This window comes from Petaurus breviceps, unplaced genomic scaffold (assembly GCF_028583685.1).
Source record: "Petaurus breviceps papuanus isolate PSGF00001 unplaced genomic scaffold, PetGlider_PUasm1.0 90825, whole genome shotgun sequence".
Classification (NCBI taxonomy): Eukaryota; Metazoa; Chordata; class Mammalia; order Diprotodontia; family Petauridae; genus Petaurus; species Petaurus breviceps.
In genome coordinates this window covers 3609640-3626500 of record NW_027187353.1, presented here as the reverse complement: position 1 = coordinate 3626500, position 16861 = coordinate 3609640, and positions in this window count along the sequence as shown.

Here is a 16861-nt window from a genome sequence, read left to right as displayed (position 1 = left end):
TGTTGGCTTCCTTTGTTATGGCCAACAAATTGCCTGCTTGTTCTAGGCCTCATTTGGCTTCGGAACCATAGTATCTACCTCCTTTACTTGGGTCCAGTGCATTGAAGCCAGAGGTGGAACAGGATAGAAAACAGAATGCAGAACTTCAGGAGGACCAGAAGCATGAGTTCTAGTCCTGGGTCTCTGCTGAACCTTGAGTAAGCCACTGGGTCTCAGGTTCCTCACCTCTAAAATGGGGAGAATAACACCTCTCTCACCAGGTTGTAAACTAGAAGGTGTTATGCCAGTGCAAGGGTGTGGCCACAGCAAAGCTAAAGCTCATAGGGTGTTGTTATGGTTGTTGCTAAGGGGCAAAGACTGAGACAATAAGATGTAAGGGTGAGGCCCTTTTATGTGGAATTGCCGCACTCCACACCTTGTATGAAATTGGAGACTTTGAGCAGCTTGATTACATAGGAAAAGGCTAGCAGAGCACAGATACATCTGTCCCTTTCTTTCCCCTAGCAGAGGTGGATGTGTGAAATGAATTGGATGGTTATCCTAGGACACAGTTAGGTCCCTCACCAAGGAAACCCAGGAAGAGTGGTCAATAAAGGAAAAGGCTATGCCTCTTTCACCTTTGCTAAAGTCTAAAAGGGCCACACTCTTAAACAAGTATGACCCATTCTTTTGTATCTTGTCCACTCCTTCAGGCAAGAATATGGCTCTTTGGGGCAACCAGGTAGCACAGCGAGTAAGAGCACCGGCCCCAGTGTCAGGATGACCTGGGGATCGAATCCGGGCTCAGACACTTAGCACCCATCCAGAAACACATGGCCATGTAACCTTGAGCAAGTTACTTAACCCTAATTGCTTAGGGGAGGCCAGGTGGCTCAGCGAGTAAGAGTAGGAGCACCGGCCGCAGTGTCGGGATGATCTAGGGATCGAATCCAGGCTCAGATACTTAGCACCACACCCAGAAATAACTGGCCATGTAACCTTGAGCAAGTTACTTAACCCCAATTGCTTTAAAAATATAAAAAAAAAGAATATGGCTCTTCTTTCTCCTCCCTGCATGTCTCTCAGAGAAAGAAAGGCCAAGGAGCAATGGAGAAAAAAAGAGGTTAGAATAGAGTCTTCAGCCTTGGAAAGGAGGGGAAAAGGCACGTCCACCTGCATGTAAAGCTTGTTTGACTTAGTACAGCTGCACAATCTGTTTTGCTCCCATTCAGGAGGCAGTTATCAGATAAGGGGCTAGTGGCTTGACAAGGGAAGGTCAGAGGTGACAGGAAGGTTGGTTGGCCTTAAACAGCTTGATAAGGGGACTTCTACCCCCTAATTTGATAAATAGGCTTCCTCCTTGTCCTTAGAAGGCCTGGAAGCCTTCATTTTGTTTAGTTCTACCTATATCCTTAAGGGGCAGTTAGGTGGTACAGTGGATAGAATACTGAGCCTAGATTCAGGAAGACCTGAGTTCAATTCTGACCTCAAACATTTACTAGCTGTGTGACCCTGGGCAAGTCACTTAACCCTGTTTACCTCAGTTTCCTTATCTATAAAATGAGCTGGAGAAGAAAACGCCCACCCATTCTAGTATCTTTGTCAAGAAAACCCCAAATGGGGTTATAGAGAATCCTACCAATTGAACAATAAGAACCTTGAAATTCTGGTCAGTTGGGTGAGGATATAGGCTTGTGTAATGAAGTTTCCTAACTTTAAGGCCAAGCTGGCATCAACCCAAGGACAAAGTAGAGAACAGGTGGTAGGGAAGCCGGAGGCAACCCAGCCTCTACCTTGAAACTCTTCTTGGCTTTCAACAAGAAGGGCCCAGCTCCTGGCTAATCCAGATTTTTTACAGCTGTATCTTTACTTTTTCTCTTCTTTGCATTCAACTTTTCCCTCATATTTGCCCTCTTTGTGTATCTGCTCTTTTCCTCTATTAGATGATAGTCAGGTCTTCCTAACTCCAAGCCCAGTGCCCTATCCACTACACCATCCCACACAATCTTCATGATTCTTGCTACGATTGTGATAGCCCATCCATCCCCCCATCCTTCTAGATTTCCCTCCAGGACCTGAGAAGCAAGGTGGTTTAATGGATGGGGTGCCATACTTGGAGGGAGGAAGACCTGTGTTCAAGTCCCACCCTTAGATATTTACTAGCTGTGTGACCCTGAGCAAGTCACTTTAACTCCTCAGGCTTTAGTTTCCTCATCTATCAAATAAGGCAGTTGGCCCCCATGTCCTCTAAGGTTCCCTCCAGCTCCAAAGCTATGATCTTATGAATAGATCTGGCCAGCATCCATAAGAATTGAGGTTGTATCTTCAGATGACTGAGCCTGAAGTATATCTCCTATCTTTCAGTAGACAAGCAGTGAATTCTAGTTGTGAAATAAGACTTCACCTCTTCAGACACAGCCAGGATGGAGCTTTGTTAGGCTTATTCATGCATATTTGTTACAAGGGAGGCTTCTGTTGAGGGTGGGAGGGAGACTGGCAAGTAAAAGTGATTAGGAAAAAGAAGGAGGAGGAGGAGGGGGGGGAGGAGGAGAAGGAGAAAAAGAAGGAGGAGGAGGAGGAGAAGGAGGAGGAGGAAGAGGAGGAGATCAATAAAACATTTAATGAAGAAAAAATGGGACTTTGAATTTGATGATTCAAGGAAGTTTCTGAAAGTCCAGTCTTTAAAGAACTTATATTCTACCGGGGAGGTAAAATATGTTAGCCAGCAATTATTACAGATGATAGTTTGAATAGAGAAACTGGGGGAGGCTTCCATACAATGGGGCACAGGAGTTTCCATGGAGCCTGGGATTTGAAGAGGCTCCATCTCTATATTTCTAGCTGTCTGTTGGACATCTCCAGCCTCCATTGCCCTCTTGCAAGGCAAAACAAATATTATTACTAAATAAGATTCCCAGAATGCTCTGAGTCTCCAGAAAGTAGCTGAGCAAGGAGGGTAGTTTCCAATGCACAGTCCTCAGATGAGAGGGAGAGGGAAGAGGGTGCTATGGGAGGCATGAGAAGGGATGAGAAACCATTGCGGTGAGTGGGAGAGCAAATTGATTAGAGAGGCAGGAAAAGATTGGCTTACTGCAGTGAGGTCCCAGGGGAGATTTTATAACATAAATCGATAGTAGATACAGTCAGCACAGAATCATGATTTCTTCCATCTCTCATCAGCAATGTTTGAATAGGAGTCCTGGTACAAAGATGAAGAGAAGGCCTGGGAGCCTCCATTTTGTTTAGTTCTACCTACATCCTTAAGTGGATAGAATACTGGGCCTGGATTCAGGAAGACCTGAGTTCAAATCTGAACTCAAACACTTAACTAGCTGTGTGACCCTGGGAAAGTCACTTAACTGCTATTTGCCTCCAGAAAAGGAAATAGCAAACCAACTCCAGCATCCTTGCCAAGAAAACTCCCTGAACTGTATTAGCTTGGTGAATTACTGAACAACAGAGGTGAGGACAAAAAAAAGTCCCAAACCTCCAGCGAATGTATGGAGTCTAACAAACATTTAAAGAAAATGCTTGTTGAATGGAACTGGATTGGTTGAATTCTAGAGAGTAACAAGCTAGGGCACTGTAATGGCACCTGGGGCTAGGTCGTGAACAATCAGATACCATCCAGTCCAACCTAGACAGAAATACATCCTATAACACTCCAGGTATGGGGTTGTCAAACCTCTTCTTGAGAACATCAGGTCCTGAGGAGTACATGCCCACCAGAGAAAGCCCATTTCACTTCAGAAGAGCTCTTCTTATTTGAAAGATTTTTCTTAAATCAAGCCTCAGTCTGCCTTTCCGTGACTTTCCCCATTGGGGGACCACCACTATGGTGGTGCCCTCAACAATAGTAAGGAAGTTAGGAAGGCGGGAGAAATTGGGGGAAAGTTTTGAACATGTTAAGTTCAAGATGTCTTGTCAGACAGGAGAACTAGGTTGGAGGAGTGTCACAGAAACCCAGAGAAAAGGGAACATTAAAGAGAAGAGGGGGATCAACAGTATCAAAGGCTATAGAAAGGTCAAGAAGAATGAGGAATGAGAAAAGGGCATTAGATCCAGCAATTGAGAGACCCTTAGTGACTCTGGAGAGAGATTTCAGGTGAACGATGAAGTCAGAAGGCAGACTACAGAGAGTTAAGATGACCATCTCAAGGAGTTTAGCCATGAAGAAGAGTAGGGCTATAAATGGTTGTTAAGTGATTGATTCTGTAACATTCATTCATGAATTCATTCACTTATCGAGGTTTGATATGTGCAGGGCTCTGTGCTAGGTGCCCCAAGAGAAACAAAGATGAATAAAAAGCTGTCACAGAATCACAGAACATCAGGGTTGGATGATATGTTAGAGGTCACTTGGTCCAACGCCATGTCTGACTGTGAGTGCGGAAAAGCCATTTCACCTTTTTCCTCATTGATAAAACAAAGTCATTTAATTAGTTGTTTCCTGAGGTTCCTTCCAGCTCTGACAATCAATCACTCTTTGAATGATAACATTTTTCAGGAGGCAGGCTAGTCTTTCTGATTGGTTTTGGAAAGATCTTATTTCTAATGTCTTATATGCTTCTCCTACGTCCCCATCTGGCCAGTAAATACACTGTTGGCAGTAAACACTTAAGTTTTTTTTTTTTTTACAGGGTAACAAGACTGGTGGATGGAGGGAATAATGTAGATATAATTTAGATTTTTAGCAAAGTATTTGAAAAAGTCTCCCATGCCATTCTTATGAGTAGAATAGAAAGATATGAGCTGGAGGATAATAAATTTAGGTGCGTTAGAACTGGCTGAATATGCAGCACTAAAAAAAATCATTAATGGTTATCTATTAACTCAGAAGGGGGTCTCCACCAGAGACTTTATGTTTTCCAGTATATTTATTAGCTACCTGAATAAAAGCGTAAATGGCATGCTAATCAAATCTGCAGCTGAATTAAAGCTAGAAGATATTGCTAACATATTGGGAGACATGGTTAGTATTCAAGGAGATCTTGACAAGCTAGAAATTTGGGCTGAATCCAATGGGATGAAATTTAATAAGCAAAGATGTGATGTCTTACACCCGAGTTCCAAAAATCAATTTTGTAAGTCTAGAATGAGAGAGGCATGGCTAGACAGCTATTTATTGGGGGAAAAAAACTGAGGGGTTTAGTAGACTACAAGTCCTGTATTAGTCAGCAGTGTGATGTGACAGGCAGAAGAGGCAGATCTCAGGCTGAATAGTAAGAAATCTAGAATCCGGAACTGAGGAGGCAATGGACTTTCTTTACTATCTGATGAGCACACCATAATATGTCTTGGTACCTCTCAGCATTTTATGTTCCCATATATGGGTAGCCAGGTGGCACAGTGGATACAGTACCAGGCTTGGAGTCAGGAAGAGCTGAGTTCAAATCTAACCTCAGACACTTATTAGCTATGTGACCCTGGCAAAGTCACTTAATTTCAGTTTCCTCTTCTGTAAAATGAGAGTTATAATAGCATCTACTTCAGAGGTGTGTTGTAAGGATAAAATGAGATAAATGATATAAATACAATGAGATCATATTTGTGGAGAGCTCAGGACATAGTAGGCATTATATAAATGAAAAGAGTGGTCCCTGCTGTTGCTATGGAATTGATGGATATTGCATCACCAAGGACAAGTTCATTCCTAGAAACTAGGCTGCAGATGGTACAAAAAGGGCTCACTCTTAGGATCCCAATTCTTCTCCTCACTGACTGTGTTACCCTGGGAAAGACACTGACTCTCTAACCCTTAGATTCATCATCTGTAAAAAGGAGGAATCATTCTTGGATCAGCTGCCTCCCAGGGGGTCACGGGGATCAAGCTTTTGAAAAAGCATTGAGAATCACAATGTAACTGCACCCATGAGCCATATTGTTAAAAGCACAGTATATAGATGTAACTTTGTTGTTGCTATTTTATAGGGTCGGAGAGACCCTGGGCTACAGAACATTCTCTGGACAGAACTGGCCAGTGCAAGAAACAGCCCTCTACTAAGACTTTCTAACAGTTTCTGGGGATTTGTGGTTACACATGTGTGGGGAATTCCTAGTAGGCAAATCCCCACCCCCATCAATGCTTGAGAAACCTATATAACTTGAAGTCTTAGAGAGCTGTCCAGGGGCAGTGAAGGGTTAAGTCATTTGCCTACCCTGATACAGCCAGTATCAGTCAGAGACAGGCTTTGAATCACCACCTTCCTGAGTCTGAGGCCTAAACCTTCATCTTCCTAACTAGCTACCTAGTATGTCTTGGTACCCCTCAGCATTTTATGTTCCCATATATGGCCAGCTAAGTGGCATAGCGGATAGAGTGCCAGGCCTAGAGTCAAGAAGACCCGAGTTCAAATCTGAGCTCAGACTAGCTGTGTGACCCTGGCCAAGTCATTTAACTTCAGTTTCCTCATCTGTAAAATTAGAGTTATAATAGCACCTACTTCACAGGGTTGTTGTGGAGAACTTAGTGCAGTTCCTGGCACATAGTAGGCATTATGTAAATGTTACCTATTATTATTATCCTACCCCCTTCCTGCTGTAACTGCTTTTCAAACAATCTTGGATCTGCTCTTCATTGCTGTGTGACCTTGCTCAGGTCCCTTAAATCTCTATGGGCCACAGTTTACTTTTCTGTAAACATTTTTTCTATTAAAAATTTCTGTAAAATTAGGGGATTGTACTAAATCATAGATTTTTAAATCTGTGACTCTATCAGCAGGTTCCCTTTCTCTGCTCCCTAGTTTATCAGAAAATGTGGCAAGATGACAAAGCCTCTGTAGTACAGTCAGGGCAGAACAAAGAAGGCTACCACCACCTCCCTTGTTTTGGGCAAGGGGCCTCCTTCCTTTAGGTAGATCCTAAGATTCTTCACAACATACATTGCAAACTTTTTTTCCTCTAGAAGGAGCATACTGATTCTGGAGCCAGAGGACCCAGGTTCAAATCTCACTTCTGACATACCTGTGTGACCTTGGGTCACTCACCTCCCTGGGCCTGGTTTCCCAATCTGTAAAATGAGGAGGTTGGATTTTATAGCCTATAATGGCCCTTCCAGCTCCAGATCTAGGGTCTTATAATCCTCACTTCTCAAATCCTTGGATATCTCCTCATTTCCCCTCCCCCCAAACACACACACACACACACACACACGCGCGCGCGCGCGCGCACGCGTACATACATAAACAAGCAGATCATCCGGCTTCCCTGGGAAGACCAAATTCATCGAATGTACTCTCTTTTAATCCCCCAACTCCATTTCTCCAAATTTCTCAGGACCATTATCTGTTCCTTCTTCTCCTGTATTATCTCACAGTAAAGGATACCATGGCCTTGGGTTCATTTCTCCCACTTTCTCCATGACCTTGCTCCATTCCTCAGCCCCTCTCTGTTGGACATCTTTTGGGGGGGGGGGTAGGAGGGAAGGTAGGGCAATTGGGGTTAAGTGACTTGCCCAAGGTCACATAGCTAGTAAGTGTTAAGTGTCTGAAGCCACATTTGAACTCAGATCCCCCTGACTCTAGGGCCAGTGCTCTATTCACTGCATCACCTAGCTGGCCCTCTGTTGGACATCTTGCAAGAACTACCCCATCCCCTTCCTTCCTTAAAACAAAGAAACTTTTTGAAAAAGTTGTCAAGACCTTATGCCTCTGCTTCCTCAAGGGCTTGGGTAGCCACTTGAACAAAATCAACCAGTGCTGCCTTTTGCCTGCTGTGAACCAGCCCAGGGTTTGAGGCACTGCTGATCCCCACCTGTCCAAGGGAGGCTAATGTTGGACTGAGCAACATTGTCGCTGTTGTTACTTTGAGATTGAAACTGTGAGTGCAACTCCTATTTTTGGAGATGCCTTTCCTAAGAAGGAACTTCTGTACTGAATGCAGTTGGTTTATGGTAATTCTTTGACTTTTATGATAAGAGTTAATGGGGTTTTTTGAAGCATAGCTGGGGCAGCCTCATAAATTTGCTTTATACAAGCACATTTCAAAAATGCAATGTGGTTTACCCCCTTTTTCCTTCTAACTTCTGCAAAAGCTATCTCTTCCTCTTCTTGACCTCCATCCCCACCCTACACACACAATTTAAGATAAAAGTAACTTCAGTCAAGGTCACTCCCGGGATATTTATTAGTATCCAAGCTGAGCTGACTAACCATAGTGAGATAACCCCTACCTCCCAATGTTACCAACAATATATCATCTTTAAGCTATTATGAGAACCAACCCATCACAGGTTTCCCCCCAGACAATAAATGCTTATATCTAAGGCTGCTGAAGGTCTTGAATAGGTGCCAAGGTTGAAAACCAATCACGAGTGAGAAAATGGCCACCCACAAGTTAGGCTAACGTGTCTGGTCAATTGGCATTCAAGAAAAGCTATCTGTGAGCTGAGGTTATTGATCCCTGCCCAATTATTGCTTATAAATCTTCAAAAGCACTAGAATGGGGGACAGGAATGTCTTGGGGATAAGGGCTGACATCAGGATCAGTCTCCCTCATTATATAAATAGGAGAAATCCAATTTTAAATCACATCAAGTCCCTGATTCCACTTATCAGCTTTACTCCAACACCTCTCCTTCCTTCTGACCTCACTATTTTTGCCAAAGGCACCATCATATGTCCATTCCACAGGTAGGTATTAGCTCAACCATAAGGGAGAACACTCCCTGACCTCAGGAAGTGCAAAGTCTGGTTGGGAAGAGATTATTTACTCACATAGAATAAAGAGAAATAGATTAGAAAATAGAATATGACATTAGATCAGGGGGTACATTTCAATCCAATAAACACTTATTGAGCACCTATTGTATTCATGGTGTTGGTAGGAGATCTTAAGTCTTTCAGTGTTGTCTTTACACTGTTGTTTCTATTGTACAAATATTGTCTTTCTGCTTCTACCCGCTTCATTTTGCATCAGTTCACACAAGTCTTCTCAGGTTCCTTTCCTGGAGCTCATCCCTTTCATCGTTTCTTAGAGCATGATAGCATTCTGTCACATTCATACACAATAATTTGTTTAGCCATTCTCCAATTGACTGGTGCCCATTTAGTTTCTAGCTCTTTATCAACACAAGAAGAGCTGCTGTAGATATTTTTTGTAAATATAATTCTTTTCCTCTTTCTTTGATGTCTTTAGGGTATAGACCTAGGGGTGGCATAGTTGTATCCAAAGGTATGCATAGTTTAGGGATTTCTCAGCACAGTGTTCTCTCCTACAGTTGAGCTATTGTCTACCTGTGCTCTCAGAGCGTTCCAGTCTCCAGCCAAACTACACATGGCAGATTGCCTACTCCCTCACAGGGGGCATTTGAAAGACCACTAGTTCTGAAGTCAGAAGACTTGACCTCAAGGCCCAGCTCCAATACCTGCTCTGTTTAAATTGCTTTGCCTGTTGGGGTCCCCACAATTGGGCTCCATTTATCTTGACTCCTTCAGTTTATACCACAGCAGTGCAATATGGTGGAAAGAGAACTAGATTTGGAGAGAGAGGGCCTGGGTTCAAATTTGAGCTCTGATACTCACTACCAGTTGAGACCTTGAGCAAATCATTTCACTTTTCTGACCTCAGTTTTCCCATCTGTAAAATAAGGCAGTTGGACTAGAAGGCCTCAGAGCTCCCCTCTAGCTCTAAATCTCTGATCCTATCATCATGAACTCTACCACCCAAAGTCTTGGTCAGTCCCTGACTCTGAGCCTCCCCTTCCAGACTCATCTTCCTTACATTTTTCCTTCCCTTCTCTGACTTTTCTAGATATGAGAATAAAGGGTGAGAGAGAGCTATTTGTGTATGTATGGAGAATTTATGTTTGAGTAAAATAATAACAAATGTATGGTGTATATAAGTATAAGAAGGGTTTGTATGGTTGCAGAGGAGAGGAAGGAGACTGGGTAGAATGCATTGTCCAGGCACAGTGAGGCAGGCAAGTCTCTACTTGCCTCCACATGGGGCCCACTTGGAGTCTTTGATGAATGGATTGGAACCAAACACAAGGAGAATTATAGTTAGATTGTTCCTCCTCTGACCCAAAAAGGCTTCCTATATTCATGAGCAGAAGAAACAAAGAGCACAGCTTTTGGGGAGGTTGGTGATAGGTCAGTGTCAAGAACTGAGGGACTCAGAAGTCATGGAGGGTGGGTTGGTCTTTTCTGTCCTCTTAATACCCAGGAACTCTTGAACAACTCCCACTTATATAGCACTCTGGGGTTAGCAGACCCTTTCCAAGTCCCTTCCCCCTAAATGGGTCCTTGTCAGGATGGGAAAGTTCACCATAATATTATAAAATGTTGACCTTAAAAGGGAGATCCCTTCTGTTTTTAAGAGGAAGAAATTAAAGCCAAGAGGGTGCCCAAGTGTGCCTAAGGTCACATCATGAAGTCTCATAGCTAGGAACCCATATGCCCCTTTTTTACTCCATCTCCTATAGCTGTTTGGAGCTATTGGCCAAGAGGAAATTGTTGAGAGTCTATGCAAATCTGGAGACTTCCCAGGAGGGCAGTAACCTTATACCCCTTGATGCCTTAGAGTATCTTCTCTTTGTTGTGGGGCAACCTTGGGACCACCAGCTAGGCTTAGGGCCACAAGGTCCCAACTGCCAAGGTTTTAGTCCCAGATTCATCATTAATGAATTCCCTGCTGCTCCTCTCTCCTGGGAAACCCTCCATAACCACCATGCTTAACTTGTACAAAGGCCAGCTCACTCAACTTGTCCAGGAAGTCTTTCTGGATAACTCAGTGACCTCTCCCTCTTCTGACCATCTAGCCCTAGAGTCTGCACTCCTTCTTTGGTCACTTTTTATTGCCAGGATGTGTCTATTCTTTGAACAATTCTTTAGGTAATTTTGCAGCCGTGGGCTTTCTCTCCCTAAAACTTCTAGAAGAAAACCAAGACTTCACCTCTGCTCTCAGGGATCTCCCAGTCTGAGGAGATGGGACCTTGGCATCTGGGAGCCTCCAGTGTGAGGGAAGAGATTTGATCCTGAAGGAGCCTCATCCCCCATAAGGATGATGTGGGGGTGGTCCCAGATTCAGAGACCCTGGGGAGGGGGTAGATATATGTACAGAGACCTTGACTAGGGAATGAGCTGGGTTTGAAGCTCTTAAAGGGCTTTTTCCTTCCTGGAGGACTGTCTCACAAGGTCAGGTCCCACAACTAGTGGTTAGAAATGAGAGTTGGAAACTTCCCAGAGGATGCCTGAATTTGGATTAGAATCTTAATCTCCATCATGGGAATCCTCAGCAGCTGGAAGGCTGGGAGCAGAGGAGAACTCTCGGATGATTCTCTGGGTTTCTCCTCCAGTCTCAGATCCCAGCACTTTGACTCTGCCCTTCACCAAATGATGCCTTACTTTGTATCGGCAGTCAGTGTACACATGCCATCTTCTCCCTTAGCTTTGTAAACTCCTTGAAAATCTTGAGTCTGGATTTGTAACCTTGAAGGCAGAGCCTGCTGTTTTAGTCACTTTTCAGCTTGGTATGCCTCTCTCCTACCACATAGTAAGAGGAGAATGCCTGAGTGAGTTGAATAGCCAGTTAGTCATGGGGGTCATAGATTTGTAGAACTGGAGAGTTCCCCAACCCAACTTCTTCATACAGTTAAGAACTTGAGGTTTATGGAGGTGAATTGATCACCTTAATCCAGGTGATACAGGTAGGAAGTGACAGAGCTGAGGTTCAAACTCAGTTTCACAGCTCCAGTGCAGATGCTTCTTCTCTGGCATCCCACCCAACAAGTCTTCACCGAGACCTCCTGGGTCCTAGCCACGAGCTGGTAGCTATGGAGGGAGACTGGAAGAGAAGTTTGCTAGAGGAGACATGGTTAGAAGAACAGAAGCTTTAGAGCTGGAAGGACCTGAGAGTTCAGCTAGTCCAACCCTCTCACTTTACAGCTGAGGAAACAGACCTAGAGGGGAGAAGGGGCAAGCCCAAGTTCACACAATAAATGAGAGAGCAGAAATCAGAGCACAGGTCCTCCAACTGCCAATCCCAATCAATCACAAACAAGGGAATGTGAAATGAAATTGGATTGCATCATTTTCTCACACCATCTCCCATTATGTTGTATAGATCAATGTCCTTCAACATGCTCTAAGATGGTAAATTTCAGGTCACTCTAGGTCCACACAGTAGAAAGAGGAGATTAACAAAGGAACTGAGACTGTTGGCTAGTGCCTGGGTAATGGAGGTACGCTCACAAGAATAATTCATATTGAGATGGCACCTGACTTATTTTTTTTTTCTTGAGTTTATCTCTAAGCCTGTGAGGAAGGCAATGCAAATATTCTCTCTCCTTCTACTCCTCTGGTTCTTAGAGATCCGGGTAGTTTTCTTTTAAAATTTCTTGAAAAATGATGTCTAGACTCTTTTTTGTTTGTTTTTGGTCATGAATTTCAGATAGTCTATGGTGATCCTTCATTTTTTCCCCTTGATCTGTTTTCCAGGTCAGTTGTTTTTGCTATGAGACATCTTACCTTTTCTTTTTCTCTCTTTATTTTTTTTTAAGTCTTCTGACTTTGTTTTAATATTTCTCTTCAATTCCTGGAGTCATTGGCTTCTCTTTGGTCCATTTTCTTTTTTCAAGGAGTTTATTATTTTTGTTGTGCCAAGCTATTAATTCCCTCTCCAATTCTTTCTTCCATAGCCCTTTTTTCTGTTAACAGAATTTTTACTGAGCTAGTCTCTAACTTGAGAATGATAAAACAGTAGTCCGGAGACAAAGTGCCAGTGATCAAGCAGTTTAATGAATCAGTTTCAGAGTGAGGAATGTTCTTTTAGGTAAAGGAAAAGCACAGGTTTTATACTTAAATTGCAACTAGGGAAGGAGGGGGGCAAGTGGATCACAAACAATTTTTTAATGGTTTCCCATGAGAAACCTTTAAGTCCCACAATACAACAATTCTGGAGTCATCTTTGGGGGTTGTGACCACCTCCCCTAAAATACAGAACCAGAGTTCTGTGATGGGAACAGGTTCCACAGTCTTTGATTGACTTCACTTCAGGTATGTCGGCAGAAGGATGCCACTGACTGTGAGTCTTGTCCAGGTTTGTTTGATCAGTTCAAACTGTACTGTGAGTGTGACTGACAAGCTGGAAAAAGCAATTCTGCAAAATCTAATCTGTTAGTATATCCATTACACATATCATAAAATTATGAATTTCTTTCTCATTTTTTTCCCACTTGTGCTCTCGTTTCATTTATGAAAACATTTTAAAACTTTTTTTTGGAGGCAATCAGGGTTAAGTTACTTGCCCAAGGTCATACAGCTAATATGTGTCTGAAGTTAAATTTGAACTCAGATCATCCTGACTCCAGGACCAGTGCTCTATCCATTGCACTGGCTAGATACCCCACTTTAAAAACTCTTTTGAAAACTTCAGCTCTTCCAGGAATTCTAGGTGGAAATGTGTTATTCTTGGAATTTGGGGTTGGGGTTAGGTGTTTTTGCTGGTTTTTTTTTTTGGTAGATGGTTTGGAGTTGTTCTCTTTTGGAGAGGATCGTATCTTAAGCATCCCTGTCAACATAAAAGTTTTTTATGATGGGATTCTTTTTTTTTATTTGCTCACTCCTCCAGCCTACTTCCCAACTTCAGACTTGATACTAAAGCCAGGCTCTGTGCACTTCTAGAGTGGAGCTCTGATATGGTCCTGCTACTTCTTTCTTGGAGTATTAAGAATTCTGTTATTCCAGAATTTCAGGGAAAACTCAGACTGAGGACTAGCAAGCTTCCAGTTCTCCCAGAACAGTCGAAGGCAGGGCAAAGTCTGGTCACATCCCCTCCAGTGGAGTTCTTAAAGTTGCTGACCTTGGTATGGATCTGGGCAACATGATATGACAGAACTGTATGCTCCCCTTTGACCTTCTATACCTGACTGGTTATTCTTCTGTGGACTTCCAACTGGACTAGAAGCTGGAACTGAGACTCTGCTCTGCCCTGGGTGAGGGAGAGTCTGAACTACACAGCTGTTGCTTTCTTCTGAACTTATTCCTTGCTTAGTAAGCACATAGTCTATGGCTTCCAACCTTTCCCTACCCCAAAAGATTCCTGTTCAGGGACTAGTTGGATGTAGGTCCCTTCCACCTCAGAGAACCTAGGATTTGGGATATATAAGTCAAAAATCACTCCCCTCATGGAGCTTCCAATATGGCCAGCCATCACCCTCCATGGTCAGACCCTGGTTTTTGTCTTGATGCAGGAGAATACCCCTTTTCTGTTTGAATGAAGAGGAAGTACCCCTGGGGACCTGGGAAAGAACTGAGCTGTTGTTTGGAGGCACTAAAGGGTGGTTACCATCCTTCCCAGAAAAAGTGTCTTTACAGACAGGAAACACCTGAAATCCCCATGCCCACAAAGTGGTATGCAAATGACATGCAAAACTGTCTGAGATGGTGACAGGCCTTAGCTGAGGGTGGGGCCCTTTTCCTGAGAAGTTCAGAGCCCAGAAGATGCCTCTAGAGGGGAAAAACCATCAGCTCCAACCTTCTTGAAGTTGGTAGGACAATAGCCTTGAAAGTTGGAAGCCACCTGTAATGGGAATGCAAATTTGGAAGATCTTCCCTGCCCCTAGGCTAAAGTGCACCTGAAGCCTGGGGTGGGAGGCTTGTTTTTCAGTAGATACTTCTTGATTGGCCAGTGAGTCAATAAGGTTGTTACATTCTCTGAGCCAGGAGAAGGCTATATAAGCCCTGATGTGTAGCTTTGTTTTGGGGCTCACTTTGAGAAGTGTTCTGTGATTTGATATGGATTCTGGGAAGCCGTTGTCCTGAGCCCCCCGGCTTTGAAAAAACCCAGATGTTGAAACCCAGATGTTGACTGGGTATGGATGTAATGGTTGGACAGTTTGAAATCTGTCTACTAGATCTGTTTCTGTCTTGATAATTGTGTCTGTGTACTTTGAAGTTCGGGGTGCTGACCTTTTCCCCTGAACAAGGTAAACGATATATGTTTGACTGATTAAAGTCAGCTTGTTAACCCATTTTGAGTTGCTTTCCTTTATCAAAGCAGATCCAAGAACCTGTGGTGGCAGCAAACCCTGAGAACTCTTGGGGTGCTTGCTGCTACACCACCTAGTCCAATCCCATCATTTTTACAGCTGAGAGAACAGGCCCAGGAAGGGCTAGGGGAGAGAAAAAGACAAACATTTATTAAACACCTCTTATAACCCAAGCATTTTATAAATATTCTCTCATTTGATCCTTACCACAAGCCTGGGAAGTAGATGCTATTGTTATCCCCATTTTACAGGTGGGCAGAATAAGGTAAACAGAGGTTGAGTCACTTGCACAGGGTCAGCGAGCTACTAAGCATCTGAGGCCAAATTCAAACTCAGGTCTTCCTAACTCCAGGCCCAGTGCTCTATTCACTGTACCAGCTGGCTGCCTCATCCAATACTCTGCCCATTTTTCTATGCTGCCTCTCATTAATTAAGGGGAAAGAAGTGGGTCATGAGAGAATAAAGCACTTTGAGATCTGGGGATAAAAACTCTGAGGTTTTTTTACCATAATATTTAGACCTTAATCCAATTCATGAGCAAGTCAAAACAGCATCCTTTACATTGTGGTATCATTGGTCTTTGAAAATGAAAGATAAACAACAACTTAGCGGGGTTTGGATACAAAGCCCTGACTCACCTGCTCTTTGGGTGGGGTCTCTTAGATTGGAGAAGGAAGGCAGGGCTATATTAGGACAGCTAATCCTAGGGCCCTTCTGCTACATGGCTCCCTTCAAGGTGTTTCAGAATTCCTCCTAGATACTCCTGAGCTCCCTCCTCCTCCCTGATTCCAGTTGGCTTCCCTTCACAGCTAGGAAAATTAGACACTTTTCTAGAGAGCAGAACAGGTAACTACCTACAAGGTACTAATTACCAGTCTCTGGGGCTAGTAATACCTTTTTACTAGACCTTTCTCTACTCTCTTTTCCTTCCAAATCATCCATACTAATGCTACCAGACCAACATTTATTATTTACAGGTTTAGGTTAGCCATGTCCTTCCTACAAAGTAAACTCCTTAGTCTACCATTCAAGGTCTTCCACAATCTACTGCCAGACTATCTCACCAGCCTTGACTTTCATGACACCCTTCAATGTACTCCAGCTCTAAACAACTTCTGTACTCGCCTTCCCTATATACCTCCTACATTCTCTGTGCCTCTTTCCTTTTGCTGATCCTGTTCCCTAGGATCCTCTCCACACCATCTCCAGCATCAATTTAATTCCTAACCAGCCCTTAGAGTCAAGGCAGTCATATGGCAAAGTAGATGGAGGTTAGAGGCAGAAGCAAAGCAACCTGAGTTCAAAACTCGCCTTAGACACAAGTCACACAACGCTTCTACCAATCTGTTTCTTCATCTGGAGTTATCAATCAATAAACATTTATTAATAACCTGCTGTATATCAGGCACTGTTAGGCCCAGATTATTCTTATTCTCCCTTTAAGATGGGAATGATAATAGCACTTACCTCCCAAGGTTGTTGTAAGGATCAAATGAGATAACATGGCCAGTCTAAACACTCTTGGTTTTCAGATCCAACCCCTTCCAAGAAGTTTTCCTTGGTTCTCTTGGGAATAACAACTCATTTACATAGGGACATAAGATTGACAAAATGCTTTGCCGGTTACAACTTGAGGAAACTAAATCTCTTATCAGTTAAGTGACTTACCCATAGCCACACAGCTAATAAGTACCTGGATCAAATTTCAAACCCAAAGCTCCTAATTCCAGGTTCCAAACTCTTTCCATTATACCCCATGGTCTTTTAGCAGTCAAACATCTTACAATTATTTGTTTTGGCACCTCTCAAATGAACTTATCATAGAACATGGTGTATTATGGCTATCAATGTTGCTGTTAGTCAACAAACATTAAACACTTACTATGTGCCTGA